The sequence below is a fragment of the Sciurus carolinensis genome, unplaced genomic scaffold (genome assembly GCF_902686445.1).
Source record: "Sciurus carolinensis unplaced genomic scaffold, mSciCar1.2, whole genome shotgun sequence".
NCBI classification, from domain to species: domain Eukaryota; kingdom Metazoa; phylum Chordata; class Mammalia; order Rodentia; family Sciuridae; genus Sciurus; species Sciurus carolinensis.
The window spans coordinates 1,213,072-1,234,180 of NW_025920134.1; the positions used below are offsets into that span (position 1 = coordinate 1,213,072).

At 32.3% G+C, this 21,109-nt stretch overlaps 1 long non-coding RNA gene and 1 pseudogene across 1 annotated transcript; both read right to left on the reverse strand.

The window, feature by feature from the left end:
• Positions 1-442: 442 nt before the first annotated feature.
• On the reverse strand, positions 443-12,749 carry LOC124974162 (uncharacterized). Its single transcript, XR_007106753.1, has 4 exons — positions 12,524-12,749; positions 10,825-10,957; positions 2,593-2,699; positions 443-580 (listed from the first exon to the last, which is right to left on the reverse strand). It is a non-coding gene; the product is annotated as an uncharacterized LOC124974162 (long non-coding RNA).
• Positions 12,750-14,383: 1,634 nt separating this feature from the next.
• LOC124974161 (D-aminoacyl-tRNA deacylase 1-like) lies at positions 14,384-15,084 on the reverse strand (annotated as a pseudogene).
• Between the last annotated feature and the right edge of the window lie 6,025 nt (positions 15,085-21,109).

Below are 21,109 nucleotides of genomic sequence, written 5' to 3' on the forward strand. Positions count from 1 at the left end.
GTACCTCACAGAAATAGAGCAAGCAATCATGAAATTCATCTGGAAGAATAAGAAACCCAGAATAGCTAAAGCAATCCTTAGCAGGAACAGCGAAGCAGGGGATATCACAATACCAGAACTTTGACTATACTACAAAGCAATAGTAACAAAAACAGCATGGTATTGGCACCAAAATAGACAGGTATATCAATGGTACAGAATAGAAGACATGGACACGAACCCAAATAAATACAATTTTCTCATACTAGGCAAAGGGGGCCAAAAATATGCAACGGAGAAAAGATAGCCTCTTCAACAAATGGTGCTGGGAAAACTGGAAATCCATATGCAGCAGAATGAACCTGAACCCCTATCTCTCATCCTGCACAAAACTCAACGCAAAATGGATCAAGGACCTCAGAATCAGACCCGAGATCCTTCATCTTATAGAAGAAAAAGTAGGTCCAAATCTTCAACATTTCAGCTCAGGATCAGACTTCCCTTTTATATTAATAAGAAGGTTCTGTGGTTTCAAGTCTCAATGTGACACCATTCTTCTGTGGCAATAAGTCAATCCATGTAGAATTTCATATAGAAACATCTATAAAAGCAAATAAGTAAAAATTAGTCTTATAGATATCAAGATGTAGTCGGTATTAGCATAAACTATGATAAGTAAAAAGCAACTCATCTAGAATAGTAAAAGAAAAAAAATCAAGAAATTATATCACTTTAAGGACAATGCCTTTCCATTTTGTTTTCTCAATTTTAGTACATTGTTCAATTTGAAGCATCTATCATTTTTGTCAACAGTGTCTGAAAATATTATGAATATAACAACATTTTACTTTCATAGTAATGTTCATTTATTAGAGAAAGCAGCCTAAATGCACATATCCTCTATACTACTAAAGTTTATAGTTTGATTATAAAATTCCAGTATGGCAAACAAACACAGGCATTTACTAACTTCCTTAAAAAAATAAATCTTCTGATCTGGTTCAGTACCTTTAAATATGGCATTGAACTTGGTGGCTTTATGTAAAGTCTCAGTATGTGAGAGAATAGGGCTGCATACCCTGGCAAATTACCAGTTATAAAAATAACTCAATTAGTTATTAACACCTACCTCCTGCATATTTTACTTTTTGTAACTCTTAGTTTCAAATTTAGCTGTGATTCAAAAAGGGGTAATGCACTCTAGTGATCTAAAAAAAGCAATTCCTATAAGGCTAATGGTAGATGTTTTGTTGTGGATTGTCATGAAAAAAGAGATGTGGAACACATCTTAAATTTCTGGTGTTACCAAAAAGAACTTTAAGTACCAAAGAGGTAACTTTGACTCACTTACAGATGAAAAATGGTATCTGAATACCAAGAATAAGCCAAGGCAGCCGGTGATTAATGGCAGGAATGACTCTGGTGGTGTTTTGGAGGGGGGTTATTAGGGATTGAACTCAAGAGCACTCTACATGAGAGCTATGCCACCAACTATTTGCATTTTAATTCTGAGACAGGGTCTCATTAAAATGCTCAGGCTGGTCTCAAATTTGTGATCCTCCTACCTCAGTTTCCCAAATAACTGGGTTTTGGGCATGCAACACCATGCCTGGTCTGAAAAAACTGTGAGCTGTGATGTCTTCAGACTCCACATATTTACTTATGTGTTTTGAAAACTCTAAAGTTACTACTTTAATATATTCCTGGTGGCTTGCATTGGGGTTACAGCAGTGAACACAGCTACCTTTCAATATATTTCTGTTAAATTTTTCCTTTGGAAAACATTAAATGTGATTTTAACAAACAATAAAATACCTTCCAACTATTTAGACCTGATGTAAAAGACTTATCAAACCTCTGTCAAATTATGATAATTATAGACTATTTTCTTTCCAAATTAGTGCTAATATAAAAGCAGAAAAAGTAGAATTTTAAAAACTGAGAAGATCTACAAATAGTCTTCACAACACCTTGTAAAGAAAATGTCAACTATGATGAAAACAATCCTTATGAAATGTATATGGAAATACTTTTAAAGCCGTGTTCTAAAATTCTTAGCAATGGGCTAGTCATATGTTCAGACCTCTCTTTTAGTAACAGAAATTGGCTTTCCTTTATATTTACCAAATTCACTATTTTTTAAAAAATGCAAGTTTGAAGTTACTGATTTCTATCTACAGAATTATAAAGGTCTCAAACATACCAAATGGGACAGTTTATTTTCAAAATAGGTTTCTATAAGCTATTGGTGAATTTTGGACAAATAAAATCTTTGAAAATTCACTTTTTAAATAAAATGGTGTCATGACATGTCTATAAACACTTCATTCATTTCTTATATTTAATATATGCAGCTAATTTACAGTTATGTTTCCCATGTACCAATATATAAAATTTCCCTATCAGATATTTATCTATGTCACTACTTTTAATGATTTCATAATATTTTACAATACATTAAGATAATTAATTTCTTTCTACTGAATATGTTAGTTTTAGAAATAATTTTTGAGGATTGAATATATCTTCCATCACCTATTATTTCTATCTGCTTTTATTTATTAAAGTTACTCTTACACAGTTTTGGTTTTAAAATAGTCTAAATAAATATACCTTCTCTTTTAGCTGTACTGGGTGTGCCTTCTTTGTGTTCCAAACAGAATTTCCACCAAATTCTCTGTCAGTTTACTTTTTCCTTTATAAACTATTGCATATGTACCCTATAAAGCATATTTTTAAAGAATTAGTCAAGAATATCATAAGGGGGTTACAATAAAAACAATAAAAATACCTAACTGAATTTCTAATTTCTAAGCATGCTGAATTCCATCTTGCAAAGAAAACTCCACAATGTCCAGTATTGGACTTTCTTACAGCAAAGATGACTTTCAGTTACATGTACACAGCTTTCAGGTTTTTATAAGACTAAAAGTGTCTCAAAAGAATAAAACAAGAATTTAATTTACTTTTTGTGCTTTATTTCAAATTAAGATTTGTATCAATAGTATTAAAATCAAAGGTCCATTCCCTGTAATGGTATATGAAGAATGAATGACACTGACCACATTAAATGAAAGAATTATACTGTTAAATAAAAAAAGGTTTTACCCAGGTTTCCAAACTTTTCAAAATCTTTGCACATTAGTTATTTGCAAAAGAAAAAAGCTTCCCTGTCAACCAAGTCTATTATTTTCCTTCCTGCTATTTATTTTTTATTACTTCTTTTTTATTTCTTACTGTTTATTTAACACTTTTTACTTAGTATTTTCTTGCACTTTATTACTGTGGAAGATAGAATGGTTTTAAATTAGTAGCATTACAGGTAGTGATAAGTTAAAGAAAAATATATTAAGAATTCCTTCCCTTCAATGAAAGTGTTTTATTTTTAAAGTTATTTTTAAGAAATCTTATCTCATGTAATTTCCCATGACAGCACAGACAGGAGACTGCTAGGAGGCTAAACAAACAGATGCCTATTATGTTACCAAGAAAGTAAACTGTTTTGTGTTTCAATAAAAGAATTTAAGCCTACTAAAAATACTAATTTTCTCTCAAACTGATAGGATACTTACAAGAATTAAAAGCTTCATTCCTCCTAATTTTGTTACCTTTTCAAAGCAAGATATAATCCTTTAGACAATCATGTTCACAATTTTCCAGGTTGGCAAAACCATACACTTAGATGATGAACAAGAAAGTCTTACATTTTTAAAATAAGAATTCACTTACCTTTCCAAATTTTTCTAATTTGATGTAGGTTTCTGATTCCCCAAGCCCCATTTCTGACTGCAAGCAAAACTATGATAAATTGAGTATTTATTCTTAAAATTTCATCTCTTCCTCAACTTCTAAACCTCTCCAATTCTACAGTGTTTAAGAATAGAAACAGTTGGTTACACTCAAATTGTTGAACATTTCTCAAGTTTCAAAATATAGTTGATGCTGGAATATTGAAAGGGTGAAAAGCATCGGTATTCATAATTGAAAGAACCTACCTTACATATGGATTGAATAATGGTCTGCTGTGAATGCCTTGTTTTATTTTGAGAACACAAAATTTAAACTACCACAGACTTTGATTTTAAGATACTAAAGAATCTTATAAAATTTTTATTTTATTTTCCTTTTAACAAAATCACAAAGTAGAATGGCTGGGGATATAGCTCAGTTGGTACAGTGCTTGCCTTGCAAGCACAAGGCCCTAGGTTCAATCCCCAGTACCCCCCAAAAAATTCACAAAATAATTTTCTGACCAATCTTTAAATTCCTATGGAGACTTGAAACCAAAAAGATCCCATTTGTTTCAGGTTCTACAATCAAAACACAATTAAAAAGAAAATCAATTTACATTCTACTATAGATCAGGAAACATGCAAACACAAAACCAGTAATATAAGTCTCACTTTTCCCTTCTTAAAAGCTTTAAAAGTGAGTTCCTAAACCCTTTCTTTTAAACCTTAAACTCACTGCTTATTTTGTATGGAGTGAAAAAATGGGTTAGATGGAATATATCAAAATATGTCACAGAAACCCAATATGTCCAATATATATTTAAAAAGAAAATGAAAAAACAGAGAAAGCAACCTTAACATCAAAGATTTGGAAAAACAATATAGACAGGTAGAAAATAGGGACTGAGAGAGCAAAATTTAAAAAAAAAGTAATCAGAAGCCAAGAATATGAATTTCCTTAAAATTGTTTTCTAGAATCCCTTTGCAACAGAAGATACATTAATAATCTAAAAAAGATTCACTACTTGCAGAGAAGATGCTAGTGTCCTTCAATAAAAAGCTTGTGAAAGGAAATAATGCAAAACTTCAGTTTTTATAGGTATATAAATCATATTAAATTATTAAAATATTGCATTGCACTCCAACCCTAGAGAATCTAATTTGTAATTTTTCTGGAGCTGTCAAATAAAATAAAAGTGGTACCTGATTATTAGACCTGGCATCACTTGCTACTTTAGACAAAACAATAAACTTTCCAAAGATGAATGGACAAAGGTAGAAGAGGTCCCTCAAAAGAACTGTTTTTATCCTTTTGTTACAATGACAAATACCAAGTAAAAATGATGTAGAAAACTGCAGGTCCAACTAAGAAGTGCTTAATTCAAATCTGATAAACTAAAACAACTCTAGTCATAGGTAGTATATTATTACATCACTGAAGAACTGCTTCTGTTTGCTTTTAATGTTACCTTTTTGCTTTACATATATGTTGTTTTTCATGAAAAACATTAAATTAGAAAAATAAAGTTTTGGAACCATCATATACTACCTACCCAGATACTGCCTTGTATGTAACTTATTATTTACTAAGTTCTTTATTTCTACTATCAATAGTTGTGCAGAATAATGGGCAAAACTGTAAGATACAATAATTTCCAGAAACAAATGAAGATTTTTACTTCAGTATGGAAAATCTGGCTGACAGTCCAATTTCTGGTACATGATAGCCTGATTCCAATGATTTTTCACTTTATATAAAAAGTGAGGTTTACAAGGTTAACAAACTATGATAAAATAACATTATTTTCTTATACCTATCTGTGGACTTCAGATGTTTAACCTTACAAACAGGGAACTACTGTACAAGCCAATATGAACAAAACAATGAGTATTCATGAAAAAAAACATATATAAAGTCACTGTCTATAACAAATAGAAGTACAGGAAAAGACATGACTGCAACCTAGAAACCTGTTCTTCTCAGTAGAAGGGAAATTTTCTTACTCATTACTGTATCTTAACTGAATACTTGAATGTCCTTAACATGAAGTACACTGTATGGTTACTTGTGTAGTGGTTATCATGACAAAAACAATGGAGTTTGCATTAAAGATTACACCAGTGGGAAAAAAATAGGTTACATAAGTGTATTGACTACAAATTAATGGTTTGAAAGATTAAAATCTACTATATAGTGTAAGGAATAACTTGAAAAGGATACATGAAAGATTTGAGTCTACAAAGAACAACTCCAGAGAATAAAATTTAATGACACTAGAATATACAGAAAAAAAAATTTTAAGTAACCAGTTGGCAATAATTAGCTCTGTATTTCAGCTTATAGAGGGGATTGTGAATGTTCCTAACACAAAGAAATAATGAATATTTAAGGTGATAGATATGTCAGTTAATCTCATCTGATTAGCACACATTTATACTTGTATTGAAATGTCAAAATACCAAATAAATCTATAAAATTATGTGCCAATTAAAAATAAATTTATAAATATAAAGAAAAACAATTTTCATACTGTAATTATGAAGTTAAATTTTAATAATCAGTCTCTAATATAAACAGCACTACTGAATTCCACCCATGAAAGAAAGTGAAGAATTCAAACAAAAGGCAGTTACATTAGTGAACTATCAGATCCTAATTGAAAGAGTAAAGCATACTGCAATATCCTCCCCATTTTAATAATTTCCAATCTTAAGGATTTAATGATCACAACTGAATAGTAATTACTATAATTAATACATTTTTAAATGACATATTTAGAAAACTTTGTATTTTTATCTGAACACAAGATTTGTAATAGATATAATCACTAGCTTATTTACATGGTCTCCAGTGGAAATTATTCAGAGGACAGAAGACAAAACTCATTTATTTAACATTTACCAAGCACAATGTTAAGTGCTAAGCATACAGTGAAGAAGACTGACATGATCCCCACTTTCATGAGTTAAAAATCTAGAATGTGTTGCACATTATTTTGAATATTTTAAACCTTTAAAAGTTTTATAAAAACAGAAATAATAGCTAAAAATATGTATAGTGAACTTTATATTTTAATATAATATATAAACTCTCTTAATTCTGCTTTCCAGACAAAAGGCAATAATTTCTCTGATAGTTCATTGTTCTAATACTTCACTTTTTGACAGCCCAAGCAAATTCCTATTTAGATAGCTCTTACAGCAAAAGCACGTGAACACTAAAAATATACCTACATAAGATAAATTACAACTTGTAATAGTTCCCCCTATAATTCAGTGTACTTTGTAAGCAGTAGCAAGTGTAAAAAGAGAGTTCTAGCTGGCTTTGTTTCTAGCAATGTAATTTATGCATCACAGTTATGAAACTATTAATAAGCTGGAGATGCATTTTCAATTTAGCTTTAGAACAAGTGAAGATATGCTGAGGATATCCAGGTGCCATGTTAAAGGTAAGTATGTACTGAAATAAACTGTGGACAGCAGGAGGTTACTTCAAACACCCATTTCCCTCCCTGTGAGAATTACTGAATTGCTGTTTGACAGCAATGGGTTTTGCTCCTTCACATGTGGGGACAGAAAAGAAACTGAAAACCTCAATTTTATTGGCCATTTGTTTCTTACAAAAATTATCAGTATAGGGATGAGAAATCCACACAGTGGGAAGAAATAAGCACTTCTAATGTGCTACTCTATAATTTAATATAATGACACAAATGTTCATATATAGATTTTCATTCTATTGATGTTACACTTAAAAGTCTCCTAAAACTTGTATTGAATATGCCATTATTGGAAATGCAACAAAACTGAGATGAATTCTCACTATCACCATATAAGGTTTTCCATTAATTTAATATTTAAATGTTAAGAGAATACTTAATTTATTATAAGCCATATATAAGTATTACATAGCACTTCCCCATCCATCAACCAGTATCTTTAATATGAGACAAGATTACTAAATAAAACATCATATCCTGAATGGGATTCTGGGACAAAAATGGTTGGTGGTAAAAAGCTAGTAAAATCTGAATAAAATGTGGAGTTTACTAAATAGTAATGTACCAATATTGGTTCCTTAGTTGTATGAAATATATTAAAGTAACTTCTACTAATAATAGGAAGAACTGGGTATGTGGTGAAATTACTGTATTACCTTTGTGATTTCTCTGCTAAAATAAAATTAAAAGTTTATTTAAATAGAAAGTCAATGGGAAGGATGAACTTAAGAAAAGGAGACTGAATACAAAAGAGTTTATTGGTATAACAGATATTTCAATAACCCTGAGCAGATGAGATGGAAAAAAATGGCAACAAGATTGAAAAGAAGAGAGAAAGTGCAGACAGATTTTCATGATTGTTATTCAGAAAATGGGGGAGTTTCAGGTTTACAGCATTTGGTTTTTCTAATATGCAGAAGAGATCAACTCCTTGGTTCAAGTAAGACAGTGTTAAATGCAAAAATGAAGGTCCACTTGAGGTAGATGACCATGGATTTACAGTAGATCCCATCAGCATTCCCTGTCACTCCCTCCAGCAAAAAAATTAAATCTAGGATTCTTTTTCTTAATTTCCATCTAAGATGAAGGGTATGTTATCCATGGAAACTTGAACTCTTCACACATGTGAAGAATATTTGTTTTTACCCAACTGCTTTCCATCCATTCCTAACCTCACCCTTGGTCTTTATACATAAAGTCTAAGGTTCAGATTTCTATATTGAAGAATAGACCTCACTGAGAAAAAAATCTAATTCTAGATACATAATGAATACAGCATCTATGTGAACTTGAATTGTAAGCATTGTGAAAAATAATTTTCTTTTCCCATCCCTTTTACCCTAGCCCCTTCTTTTGCCTACTTCCCACCTTCAAATATAAACACAAGGTAAAGATTTTTCATTTTGAAGAATAAGTTTTGAATATATATTAAAAAAAATCTGCTTAGTAATGTAAATGATAACAAAAGGAATTCATGGACAGAAACCAAAATATAGCTGACATGATTAATCTGAAACTTATAAGCCATTTCAAAATCAAAAAGCATGGGAAATAAATAGGAACAGACAACAATAATAAAATCCCCAATCACTACGAACTCATAAGAGGGTTACAAGTAGACTGCAAGAGACAACTCTTTTTAAATAACAGGTTTAAGAACTGCATGGTAAGGGTTGGAGACAGAGTTTATTGGTAGAGCAATTACTTAGTATGCTGGAGACCCTGGGTTTAATAACCCCCCAAAAAAGTTCTCAAATGCTATTAAATCATTCTTTACCTCCCAATCAGAACAAACATAATTCAGAATCCATCTACATATAAATCTTTTATAAAAATTGACAGCTAAAGAAAACCTTTGACCAGAAAATAAAGTGACAAAATATATTTTAAAATATTTTAAGCAGTGATGTGCAAAACTATGATAATCACAGATGTGTACCAAAATCAAGTTGGTTACACTTTGTCAATGTGTTCAGAGTGTATACAGAATAAAGTAATTATACATTTTAGAATATCTAAACAGAAGCTTTTGTGAATTAAAAAAACATGATATAATATATGGAAAGGAGATAAACATCTGTGAGAACCTCAGAAGTCATCATCAATTGTTCCTCCCTCAGACAAAAAGTTCAGCTAGGTACTAGGTCCTGTCTATTTTCTCTCAGCATGTGTTCTACTTTCTATTTCTACAGGATGGCCACACTATCCCTAATTTGGAATAAATTCCTAATTCATCTACATGCCTCTTATCTGTCTCTTCCTCCAGTTCATTGCCTCTACTTTTCCTGAAACTATTATTTGGAAGAAAAATGAGATCAGTTCAGCACTTGTTTAAATAAACACTTTTAATTACATGGGATGTTCAGACTCCTTGACTTTATAACTCGTGCTTTTTATAATCTGGTTTAATCTATCCTTTCAAGTCCTATTTTTAAAGTAAATTATTATATAGTGACCCTTCTTATTTGTTACAATTTCCTTAATATAACATACACATTCTATCTCTGGGTTTATTACATGAAATTTCCTCTGTTTGAATAATCTTCCTTCATAGACTTATTTTCAAGTTGACAAATTCCTACCCATCTTTCAAGGACCATCTCAAGTGCTTCCTTTTCTGAAGACTTATGATTTGCAGACCACATACTTGTTGCCCATTTTATTCATTACAACACTTTATATGTATCTCTAATAGAGGACTCTAGTAATCCAAAAGACAATATGCAATCACCTGAACTTACATCAAATATCAAAGTGCACCAGGAAAAGCTGTCCTTTCAATAATAAGTGCTACATTTAGAAGATGTTTATAAGACATAAAGCTGACAAAGTTCCTTTATGTAAAAGGTAAAGAATTCCTATAAATCAGTAAGGAAAAGGTAGAAAAGTCAGTAGAAAATAGACAACAGATTTGGGCAATTAATCTACAAAAGAGGATAGCTAAGTGACTAACAAACATATTTAAAAGTCTTTGACTTAGACAATGAAATGCAAAATAAAACCACAATGAGACCACTATTTTACCAGAAAAGTTAAAATTAAAAAAGAATGTGTCAAAAGTGGGCAAGAAGACCAATCACAAATATCATACATTGATACATTGATGTTGGAAGTATAAAGAACACAACTACTTTGGAAAACTCTTTGGATTTTCTAGAAATGCTGAATATATATATCATATATAAATATATGATATATATGTATATATACATGATATATATATATATACATATAAGTATACAAATGAATCTCAAAGAGATATAACTGAAATCACATTTTTTAAAAAGAGGACTTTGCTAATGCCCTCTAGAATGATGTCAGTCTAAATTTCTGGAATTTTAAAAAATCACTTTTCCTCAAAAGGGAAACAAAAATGAATATTCTGTAGAACATAGAATACTATCATTAATGTGTGCTTGCCTTGGAATAGTAATTAGGAAAAAGAAAATATTCAGAATACAACTCATTAATATAATTATAAAAGCTCTCTTTACAGGAGTCATTTACCTTCATGAAAATTTTCAAATTGCTTTATTTGCTTGATATGTGTGTGTGTGTGTTTATATACAAAAACAAACATAAAAAGGTATATTTATATATTTTTAAAATGTTACCTCCATCGAGATCCATCTATGTTTATGATTTCTGAGACAAACACCTATCGGTGACTGGATTTCATTAGATGACTTCCAGAAGAGTGGTCACTCTCAACATCTGATCCCATTTTTAGATATTTGTGATCAATATCTGTTTCAGAAAATGAGACAATATTTAACTTAGTGAATATTTATTTTATCCTACTATGTAATTAATTATCATTGCAGATAAAATATAGACAACCAACATACAGAGAATTACAGTCTTCTATAGTTGAGTATATATGTGTGCAGTTAAGAGATCAAAATATTAACTCAAAGTCCTGACCTTTAGTGTTTTGATTTCCTCCATAACAGACTTCATACTACCAACATGACACTGAATGTGTAACAATGGGAAGAACATGCAGTGGTACACCATTAAATGATACTCTGTAATAAATATACCACAGAAGTAACTCTTATCACAGAGATAACAATAGTAAAGGCACTAAAACAATCAGAAATAATGACTCTTGCATATTCATTGCTCTTGTTTTTGAATTTATCTTAATTATAAGTTTATATAATTCAAAAGTAATAATAGCCATGTGTAACAGGCAAAATTGCTGAAAATTTAAGAATCATCTCTCATTTTGAGCTGACTGCAGCACACCATTCTGTAGGGTCACACCTAAACAGGTAAAGATTACACACATTACCTACAGATATAATATGCATGAGTTCATATTTCCAAAATTCATGAAATGCATCAGAAAATAATCTGCCATGGCAAGAAAGAAGGCAAGCAGTAGAAAAAATGCTCAGAATTTTAGTAAATATAATTATCTAATAAAACAATAAAATTGTTATGTTTAACTGGGTGTGGTGACACACACCTGTAATGCTGAGGCAGCAGGATGGTGAGATCAAAGTCAGTCTCAGCAAAAGCAAGACACTAAGCAATTCAGGGCAACCCTATCTCTAAAAAAATATAAAATAGGGCTGGGGATGTTGCTCAGTGGTCAAGTGCCCCTGAGTTCAATCCTGGTACTCCCCAAAAAAAATTCAAAAAATTTTGAATTATGTTTAAAAACATAGCATGTTGCAAAAGTCAAATCAAACATGAATTAAAAAACAAAAAAACAGAGTTGTGGTGTGGCTCAGTGCTAATGAGTGCTCCCAGCACAAGTGACGAACTTGGGTTCACTACTTAGCACCACATTAAACATAAAACAATAAAGGCATTGTGCTCATCTGCAACTAAACAGTTTTTTGAAAATTTCAAAAATACCCCCAGAAATGATTAGGGATTAGATATAAAATAAGAAGAAACTTTCAGATATGTATTTTCCTGGATATTTAAAAGGACATAGTAAAAACAGTAACAACTGAGGTGATAATCTAATTATTGTACTAGTCTATATTGATTATTTCAAGTGTAAATGCGGTATGATCTTAAATTAAGCACCACCCTAAGCTGTCAATCTGTTTGAAATTCTGCATTGTTCTTCTTATGGGATTTGTTTCCTTTCTGATGGACAGGTATTCAAATATCACTTCTCTGTAGTATCAACAATACCCTCTCTAGAACCTTCCATCTTTCTGATGTCCTTCCTACTCTTGTTTTTTTAACTGGTAAAGTGAAAGCAGATAATAAAAGCTGGCAGTCTAAAACCTGACACATGCATGTTTTACAATCAGAAAGTTAGATAACATAGACAAATAATCAAATTACTAAATCTGCTTCCATTTCTGGGCATTGCCATGATGAACAGCCAAGGCTTCCTCCAGTAACACTGTGGGGTCTCCACAATGGGGGTTTCATGAAAGACTCCGTGTACAGGTGGAGGGAAGAATGCATGCCGTGAGATGGTGGAGGCCTGCTAGTCTTCACTACAGACTCTGTGGTTCACAGTATTTGAAAATCATTTCATCACCAGCCCAAGATTCAGGATCACATGAGAAGGACTGAGAAAGCAAAGCCAAAGGAGAAAACAAAAGTTTTAACAGAGATCACTACATATAAACTCGTCTACAACTATTCATACAAAGCCAAAGAGTTAATTTCTATAAAAAATATTTATAAAAATATTTAAAATATTTTACGCTGGTCAATATCTACCCCTTTCTCATGTAAAAAAAATTAGTTGATAATCAAAAAACTAATATAACCATTTTATCCATTTGTTGACTTTAACTATCTCAACAATGTTCACATCCACTCCCTCATGGATGAATTATCCAGTATATGCTTTATGATTAAGCATGTTATAGAATATAAAAGATATAATCCTAGCCTAAATGAACATATATTCCTATTGAGAGATATCTATAAAAGTGTGTCAATTAGTGAATTAAACAAAAGAACCTAAGTGTCATTTATACAGAGACTATGAAATCATTGCCCCAAATTTGAGATTTTAATATTAAGAATCTTTAAACAATCACATGCCTATTACCAAGGAGAAACATTCATAAAATATAATGCTTTAAATTTATTCGGGCCAGGTACATCAGTGCATGTCTGTAATCCCAGCAGTTCGAGCTGAGGCAGAAGGATCACAAGTTAGAAGCCAACCACAACAAACTAGTGAGGCTCTAAGTAACTCAACAAGACCCTGTCTTTTAATGTCCCCATCTCAGTCTGTCTTTCTTTCCAGTACTTTATTTTGTTGTAAAACTTTTCCCAGTATCCATCATTGGGAATTCTTTCAGTGGGCTCTGTCCCTTCAACAAAGGCCACTCACAGTTCTTCTTTGGTATTTCCAAACTTTTGGCATTACAAGATGCTCCAGATTTGTCTTTTATTTTTTATCTTCTGCCCCAGTCCTAGAATCAGCCATTTCTCCAAGAAGGCCTGGTTCCTTTTACAGGAAAACAACATTAGGAACCAAGATCTAGGTGTGAGTTATGCTTATTGCTACTAAGTCACTGCTTCTAGGTCCTCTCAAGTTGCAAGAGTAAGAAAATTTACATCCTATTGATGTTTGTTCTCAAAATCAAAACCATGCATTCACTGGTAAAAATAGGAAATATATATAGTTTGTTTTATATTCATTTGGCATTGTAGAGGCAAAATGTAGGAAACATGTATAGTGTCTACATAGGATCAAGGGATTTTTTTAGATTTAATTAATATTTATTTTTAGAAAAAAGAAAAGATTTACAAGATGCAAAGGTTTCACACAAGACATTATCATTGATAGTTGTTCTCCTTATACCTTAACATGGGTCCTGTCTTATGAACTAGTGTTGGAAAGAACACAGACAGCAGAGATGTGCTGGAGATCCATCATGGACAAGCAGAATTCACCACAGTGGATTGATGAACAATGACGTTGGACCAGCTTGTTCTAAAAGCAAGCCAAGACATGGTAGAAACCAGCAAAATCTTTCTGTAGGGAGGCATGGGTGTGTGCCTCTGCCATGCACACTGCCTCATCAGCAGTATCTACTGCCTTCACCTCATAGCAACTACAGAAAACATAATGGTCCTTGGGGTTTGTTTCTGTTCTTTGTTTTTGTTCTGGGTTTTTTGCAGGGCTGTTTATATTCCCAATTTCTTATGTATATCTCTCTCTTCATTTCTCAGTTCCAAATTCTTAAAGCAGTACGGGTGCTTAGCATCTTGAATTTTTCAGGATCCAGATCTGATCACTGGTAATGCACTAAGGCTATGGCTCATGCTCAGAGGACACATCACACTCTGCCCCACTGCTGGTGCTGCAGTCTTCTTTTCAGGGGACATTTCTCTCTTTGCTTGATTCAGAAGGGCCCTTGACTCTGGTCTTCTCTTTCCTCTGCTGCTGTTTCTCAAGTTTTGATAGCTGTTTTGGGTCCAAGGTAGCAGAAGCAGCACATTCGAGTTCTATGGTCAGGCCCATCATTCTGAATGTGTACCTGCATATAGGCACCAAACTTGCCATCTTTGATGAGGTCTGGCCTGTAGGTCTTTCAAAGCTGCTCCAGGAAGCTGTTGTTGAAGCCCACTGCCTGTTCTATGGGCATCATCAGGTGGAAATCAGGTTTGTTGCCCTTGAGAATGCACTGGAGAGTAAATTGGCTGACACACAGCACCCTGTACTGTTTATCCACCACACTCTTTTACCAGTGTTTACCACTTTCATACTCAAACACATGCAAGTTCAAAGTCCTTCAAACCATGTGCTCCAGTTCCTTTTGTGTATCTTCCAGTGAAATACCCAGCAACACACAAGTGCCATGTCCAATGGCACTTATCTGCTCCTCTCCAACTGTGATGTTGGCCCCAGTGATGCGCTATGCCATGGCCTTCATGGCGGTGGCTGGGGTGAGTGGGGCAGCACTGCGCTCTGTCTGGTCTTGTGACTCAAAGGGTGACTCCATGGCCAGCACCCTCTGTGGGTGACCTAGGATCAAGTTTCTACTAAATTATGCTGCATTCACACAATGAAATGCCATACAGATCTTTTTTTTTTTTTTTTTTGGCGGTACTGGGGATCGAACTCAGGGCCTTGTGCTTGCAAGGCAAGCACTCTACCAACTGAGCTATCTCCCCAGCCCACCATACAGATCTTTAAAGACAAAAATCTTATCTAGTTATGGCAAGAGCTCCAAAATAAAATCTGCATTTGTTTATATTTGCAAAGAGAAACACAAAAGATAAACAGGATACTAAAAGTAATGTTTACCTAGAAAACATTACATATAATGTTACATACAAAAAAGTAATGAAATATATAAAAGGTGTGGGGAGAAAACAAGGAGAGAGCAAAAGAGGAAATAACTTTTCTGTTTCTTTATATAGTTGAGTATTACTGATTTTAAAATGTATTTTTATTTTTAAAATTTATGTTTTTTTGTGTGTGTTTTATCTACAGACACAGTCTCACTGAGTTGCTCAGTGCCTCACTTTTGCTGAGGCAAGTCTTTAACTCATGATCATCCTGCCTGAGTCTCCCAAGCTGCTGGGATTACAGGTGTGTACCACTGTACCCAGCATTGTTAATTTTTTTAAAAGTACTTAAAATGCCTACCAAAGTGGAAGAATCTGAAGAGTTCCAATACTAAAGGGAAAAAATTTCATTTCTGAAGAATTAATACTAGGAGACAAAGTAGATCTGACTTAAGGACTATTATGTACCAAAAAATCCTTTGTAAATTTTAGTATAACAGAGGTATTTCAAGTCAAACAGTTGAATTTAATGTACTGAGATGCACCTAGTTGCTAAACTTAGCCTATTCAAAAGCTTTAGCATTACCTCCTCTAAGAAATGGGTCTAACACCTTAGGCAAAATATGATTTACTTCTTTCTTCATAACCACAAGTCTGTCACTGATGGTAACACAAACTGATAAAATCTCTAATAAGCTACTAATCTCTTACTGATCTGCTCTAACTGGTACAATCTGGACAATGGTTAAGAGCAAATCTATTCCAACTACTGATGCAACTCTTATAGACATGCTGACATATGAAAGTTTCAAGTTTTATAGTATACAGGTAGTGTTGATGAAGAAATAAGAGACAATTCAGAGCTGAAAGAGTCAACTGCAATTTTCCTCCAATAACATTTTTATTATGTTAAGTCTACATTTTTTGCATGCCATTTATAAAAGCAGAATAAACACATTTAAGAATATTAAAACTACTGAGGAAAAACTGAGTGAATTGCCATATGAGGTAATCATATATATTAAAGCACAAATAATAAAGAAGAAACCTGAAAGAAGTATGTAAATAGACAAATTGACAAAAAAATCATGCTTCTTAATAAAATAATACAAAACTTTTTGATATAAAACAAAGAAAATGTCATTGTGTAATTTTTTGAAAAAAGGATGTGTAAGTATCCAAAGAATGGAAACAGTCTCCTTAGCAATTTGGAGAGAAGACACAGAGGTAGTGAAACCAACCAAAGAAATTCAAATATAAATTATGACATCTTTTTATAAACAAAGTATCAAAACCAAGTATTTTAAATATTGTAACACTAAATATAGATGTGAATAACTAGTGATATTGGGACAACAGGCAATCCCAGAAAAAGGTACATGAATATTGTTTTGTTAATGACACTTCTGGGTATCTACCCAAAGGAAATGTTCAAGTGGAGAGACAGGGAGGGAGACATCACATGCTAAAACTGTCACAGAACAGATTAAAAAATAAAATGAAAAATAATAATATATATAAAATGGTATAAAACAAAGTATTGATGAAAGTACAAAAAACACTAAAATGATAGACTAAAGAATTACTTGATACTTTAAAAAAATTTAAATTAAATTATTAAAAGTATATTAAACAAAAAGTATCTTTAAAAACTATAAAAAGAGACAAGGTAATATTTGATGCTACTGACTGCATCAGGGAACTTGGATTCTCTAAATTCTACCTTGTTATATACTTTAAAATTAACTTTCAAAATATAATAGGGCAGACAGAAAATAGTTCTGATAATAAATAAACTAAAATACTATGGCAAAACCTTCCACTAAAAGGATAAAAATAAATAAAATAAATGGAACAAATACTTTTATACATAAACTTTAAAAGTTCCCCCCCCCCAAAAAAAAACCTGATAAAACTCAAAAATCTGAAGTAGAATTAAAAAGGGAGGAAAATTAAGATGGTAATATGGAATGAAGGGAATTTTAACTCACTTTGCCTTCACTTTAAATTTCCTTTGTACTGAACCCTAACAACAAATTTTTCCTAAAACTCAAGAACCCATTAAGAATTACATAGAACATTAGAAACACAAACCAAGATACAAATGTTGTTCTGTGACAGTGGTTGAAATTACACAAGCAGAGACAGACAGATAGACAGACACACACACACACACACACACACACACACACACCCTTTTAACTTTTGTTATTGCTGTTGTTTTTAATCATGAATTTAAAGTTCTGGGTAGGCCACTCACAGACTTAAAAGAGCAAACATTCATAAATGATAATATAAGGTAATGAATAGTAATATCCAAGCAGATTTTTAGACAAAGAATAAAATTCAATATCAGTTTCTTCTTTAGATAGGTAAGTTTTATGACCTGTTATTTTGCTTTAATTTAAAAAAGTCTTCAGAATTACACATAAGAGTCACTAACAAAGAATGAATATTCTCTTGACTATTTAGATGTCAAGCACAGGCCTAAACAAGGGAAAGAGAATGTGGGCAAAGGGGTTAAGAGGAAAAGTTGATTAGCTCTAAGAAAAAGCTTACCAATGTACTTACTGAAAGAGTAAGGCTTCTCCTGATGGCCATTAGTTAAGAAACAACAATGAGAGAGTCAGGGGTACAACTTGGTGATAGAGTACTTCTCTAGAATACATAGGTCCTGGGTTCAAGCCACAGCATGGAAGGAATGAAGGAAGGAAAAATGAATATTCTAGATTATTTTGTTCCCACACCCAACTCTTCCCCCAATACACATTAAGGATGCATCATATACCCATTAGTAACACCAGTTCACTACAGGAATGATTTCTCAAATTGGGTGGGAATGAAGAAGACTATTATAGAATCCAGATGATATGAATAGTTTAAAAAGCCAGAGATTATTTTGATTCAATAGTACTTGTGAATTGCTGGTAAAAACATTCATCACACTGAAGAAATGGATTGATTAAATAAGTTTACTACCATTACTGATAGTTATTCCTCAACACAAAAAGAATAACAAAAATAATTGCCAATTGTGAGTGCTTACTGGGTGCAATACACTTTGCAAGTTGCTTTACATGCATTATTTCAAATTCCCAGAACACTATCAAACAGCTTCTCTCTTCTTACACAGTTTGACTTTTATAAAATTTAAGTAACTAGCTCACAATCCCATGGTCATGATATTGCTGAAGTAGTCTTTATGATATAAAAAAATAAAAATATATGATGATTTTAGTAAGTGTATTTAAGTCCTGTATATCAAGAACACTGGAATTTTATTAGAGATAGTTTCTCCATTAAACCAAATTTTACTACTGATACTGACCAATGCTTGACCTTTAAAAACCGACCACTAAAAAAAGCATTTCTTTGTACTTATAATAGATACTGGAATGCTATATTTCAATCTGTCTAAAAAAAATAATCCTTGAAGGCTATATCCTTTTCTTATTTTCAACTAACAAGTTAGTATAGATCATGTGTAATTAACAAGTCTCAATAATGCCAAATTACTGCCCAAACTGGTCTAAAAACTGCATCTAGATTACACTCACCCAACAATCACTAACACTATATAGCTCCAATATTCAAAACCTTTGTTTGATTTTTATTTTCTACTATATCAATATTGTCTTTGCAGTCAGGCATGGTGGTTCACATGTATAAACCCAGTGACTCTGGAGGCTGAGGCAGGAGGAATGTGAGTTCAAAGCCAGCCTCATCAACTTAACAAGACCCTTTCTCTAAATAAAATATAGAAAAGGGCTGGGAATGTGGAGAAGGGTTAAGTGTCCCTGAGTTCAATCCCTGATATAAAAAATAAATAAATATTTACTTTTGACTACTTCTAGGCCATGACTACTTTGACCCTAATTTAGTAGTTCAATATTGTTTCTCCTAATCCCAGAATTAAACAATATATAATATGGAGAGATTGAAGAAACAAACACAGACCCTCTGAAGCACAATGTCAGCCCAAAGAGATAGAGTCTTGTAAATGACATTTGGCCCCAAAATGAGAATTTCTGTCCATGGAAATATCACAGCATTGTAATATGAACATATCAGTCTCTTCATCTTTGAATTACAGCATCTACCCCAGTTTCTAGTACACATTTCTATCCTCCTCTGACACCTTTTCTTTAGTAATACATATTAAATTAAGGAGGATATCTACATTTGAAATAATAACATCTTCAATGATGTTAATTAGTAATTTATCACAAATTTAGTAATTTTTATCAACTTTTGTATTATTGATCATTGACACATACTAAAGCAGAGTCAGCAAATAAAAAATAGTTGGATTAATTCTATGAGATGAGAAGGACAAAGATAATAAATAACCTAGAATAGAGTGAAAGAATAATTGTCCTTTTCCCATATTTCATAAACAAACAAAATTTAGAAAATTCTTGAAAGTATTTACACTACCCATGAAAAGAAACAAGAATGAGTTATTCAAATATAGACAAAACATTTTATATTAAATTAATATTTATGGCAACAAAAGCAAGTTTCTTTTCACACTTTTTCACTGTAATGAACCATCTTCAGGAAATAATATTTATCTGCTTTAAGAAAAAATTTTCACCCACTAGTGCAGCAACGAACATAGCATATGCATCCAGATTGTCTTTCCTTTGGTGACACATACTCAAATACTGAAATGTACAATCAAAACAAATAAGTAAACATATAACTAAAAATAGGGCTGGGTTGAGGCTCAATGGTAGAGTACTTGCATAGGATGTGTGAGGCACTGGGATCAATTCTCAGCACCATATATAAATCAATGAATACAATATAGGTCCACTAACATCTAAAATATTTTAAAAAATAAGTAAAATATAAAAGAAAACAAAGTAAAAATACTAATACTTTCATCACAATGCCAAATATATATTGCTTTCCAACAGTCACATTCATTCATTTTATGCATAAAAAACTGATAAATTCATGTCTTTAAATAAATATGAAAATATTTTATATATCTTTTTAGTACCAGATTTTAATTCATTGAGTAATAAACATGCACATTATACATTTTATATGACACCATTTTTTTAAGTAGTAAAACTGCTTAAGTTTAAATCTAATTTTGATTGGATTTTCCAACTTACCACTGCTAATAAAGAGCAAACATTAACATTGAACTAATTTTTTAGCATTCCATCCCAGTGAACATAGTGGTCTGAATGCTAAAATGGGATCTCAGTACCACTACAGTGGCAGGATCCTGGAGGCAATTATTTAACCTAAGGTCTTTATTCCCTCATCTAAAAACAGGTATAATAGCTATAGGATGGACTTTTTGTGAATTTTTAGCAAAAAGATATAGTACCTAGCAGAGGATGACAATAATATTAATTTCTTTCAAGGAGTTTATATTATGCATTGAATGTTTAAGTGACCCCCAAATATCTATGTTGAGGTTCTAATCTCCCAGGGTGATAATTATGGATGTGAGCCTCTGGGAAGTAACGAGGTTTAGATAAGGTCCTGCAGAAAGGAACTCATAAAAGATCTGTGCCATTATAAGAGGAAAACAGCTCTTCCTCTCTCTATGATATCTCCTCCCCACACATAGGCACCAGAGGAAAGTCCAGGAGATTGCACATTAGGAACATATCCCTCTACAAAGCAGGAAGTAGGCCTCATTAG